At 38.0% G+C, this 2,882-nt stretch overlaps 1 non-coding gene across 1 annotated transcript; it reads left to right on the top strand.

The window, feature by feature from the left end:
- The first annotated feature begins 2,459 nt into the window (after positions 1–2,459).
- Positions 2,460–2,566, top strand: LOC128281836 (small nucleolar RNA R71). Its single transcript, XR_008272107.1, has one exon. It is a non-coding gene; the product is annotated as a small nucleolar RNA R71 (small nucleolar RNA).
- The last annotated feature ends 316 nt before the right edge of the window (positions 2,567–2,882 follow it).

The following is a 2,882-nucleotide window of genomic DNA, read 5'->3' as shown; positions in this document are numbered from 1 at the left end:
ATTTAAACCAACAAGGGTAGTCCTATACATGCCATTTCAAGTTCAACCAAGAATTTATACCAAAATGGGCGCTTGATAGTGTGGATGACTTGACTTCAACGATCCCGAATCCGATTGCTATCGAAATAAATCTAGAAAACCGAGAGCCAAAGCAATGAGTAAGCATTTTTATGCTTAGTAAGTCTCAAGGAATATAATCAACTCTAATTACAGCAATACATTCACATAGTTAAATGCATCATTTCATTAATGCACATTCACATAATCATACTTACTTCACCATCCCAACTCTTATGTTCATACACAAATAACGGCTTCATTAAGGCCGATAACTCGTTCCATCATAGGAGCGGATATTCACACGCCTTACTCCTAGCAGCAAAGCACACACCGCACTTACCTTGTCATTGGGAAATTTCACAAGTGCATTAGCTGAAATTTTCCAGCAAGCTTATAATTTTCAAATCACATACCTTCGAGTTTAACCGGATGTCGCTACTCGATCAATCGCCTTTGGGACATAGCCCGGTTATGGTAACCCGCACCAAGGCCTCACGGACTTAACCCGGATATCACGATTTGCACAAATGCCTTGGTCTTAGCCGGATAGAATGACTCGCACGAATGCCTTGGTCTTAGCCGGATGTAGCCACTAGCACAATTGCCTTCGGTCTTAACCCGGTTATAATTTCCAGCATAATTGTCTTGGGGCTTAGCCAGGATATCATTCAATTTCTCATGCACACATACATCAATAATCATTGGACATATATATTTATTTTCGTTACTAAGGCTCAAACACAATTATAATCACTAACATAATCGCCTTGGGACTTAGCCCGGTATCATTCAATACTCATACACACATAAATTAATAATCAATACATCCATATTTCATTCCACATAATTCAAGTAAGGTCACTTCTTGAGGACTTACCTCGGATGTTGTCGAACGGCTTTTACGGCTATTCGATTACTTTTTCCTTCCCCTTGTCCGATTGTGGCCCTCTTAGCTCTTGAGCTAATTCAAACAAATTCAATTTATCAAAACCTCATTGTGCTAGCTTATGGCCGAATATTACAAGGAATTTAAATGGTCATATGGCCACCCTTTAGCTTGAATACACAATGGTCATGCACATTTTATACTACATCAAGCAATTCAATACAATTTATTCGAGCATCAAGGAAAAGCTAAGGCCTTCAATAGGCTACCCAAGGCCGAATATACTTGTCCATGTTGAGGCCAATTGTGCACTTAATACCACACAAAAACAGCATGCATTTTACTAGTTAATGCTTTGCATATTGTAGCTCAAAACTTACAATATAGCATCAAGCACTCATATGTGTGCTAGGCGAATGTGCTTACAATTTCACAATTATTCTTCAACATCTTCTTCTTTAAACAAACTTATTCATCACTTCCTTCATAACCAAAACATCATGTGCAAACATATATATACATATATGAGCATGGCAATTTCAAGGTGTCCATAGCCATCCAAAACACAAATTTTAACTAACATGCAAGAAGCATGAACCATGCTCATGAATGCATCATGGCCGAATATGACAATCATGCTCCTTTTCAACTTCAATCATGATAAAACAAAAAGAAAGCTCAAAATCTTACTCAAGAGTAGACAATCCATCATTGCATGCATCATCATCAAGCTTCACACTTAGCATGCAATGGCTTTATCACCATAACAACTTTGGCCAAATACCATTTCCATGGCTTAACAAAGATTTGAGCCATGGCTAACATGCACATCAAGTTAGCAACCAAAACATGCATGAAACTCCTAACACAACCTCATACATACCTTAATCTTGATGCAAACTTAGCCAAATCTCCTTCTAGATCTCTTCCAAACCAAGCATGAAGCAAAAATCCTCCTTCTTCCTTAGTTTTGGCTCAAAGAAAGGATGAACAAAATTTTTTTCTTTCCTTCTCTACAACTCACGGCAATGGGGGGGGATTACCACACTCACACACATTTTTTTTTTCATTTTTTTATCACCCATACACCTTTGTTTATTATTTCACCCTAATGCACCAACAAAACATGTTTCATGACATGTTTAGCCCATCCTCCCTTGTCATGGCCGGCCACCACCTATAAAAGGGGGAATTTGACATGCAAGTCCATTATTTTGCATGCATGCTTTAATTAGTCATCACACATTTCCCTATCATACTTTCAAAGTTCATTACTAAGTCCTTTCTTGTGGAATTCACCCTTATAACACTAAATCAATCATCATAAAATGTCATACATGAGCACACACATATTATAGGCATCAAAATAAATTTTTAATTATTTTTATGCCTCGATTTTGTGGTCCCGAGACCACCTTCTGACTAGGGTCAATTTTGGGCTGTCACATCAATCATCTGTCTAGTCGAAGGATTTAGGCCATTGTGAAAAGTTTGAACCTATAGCCAGAGTGGTAACCCATGGTGAGGGCACATTCTCAATAGATCCTTGTACCTCTCCCATGCATCATAGAGTGCTTCTAGATCCATTTGCACAAAAGAAGAGATATCATTCCTCAACTTAGCCGTTTTAGCCGGTGGAAAATATTTAAGTAAGAATTTTTCGGTCATTTGCTCCCAAGTAGTAATTGACCCTCGTGGTAACGAGTTCAACCACTATTTAGCTTTGTTCCACAACCAAAAGGGAAACAACCGAAGGCGAATGGTATCGTCATAAATGCCATTGATCTTAAATGTGTTGCAAAACTCCAGAAAATTTTCCAAATAAGTATTTGGATCCTCATCCTGCAAACCATCAAACTGAACAAACTGTTGTATCATTTGAATTGTGTTAGGTTTCAGTTCAAAATTATTTGCAGCAATAGTAGGTCTAACTATA

Source organism: Gossypium arboreum, chromosome 1 (assembly GCF_025698485.1).
Source record: "Gossypium arboreum isolate Shixiya-1 chromosome 1, ASM2569848v2, whole genome shotgun sequence".
NCBI lineage: Eukaryota > Viridiplantae > Streptophyta > Magnoliopsida > Malvales > Malvaceae > Gossypium > Gossypium arboreum.
Note: the sequence above shows the minus strand (reverse complement) of the source record. Positions and strands in the feature narration are given on the sequence as shown.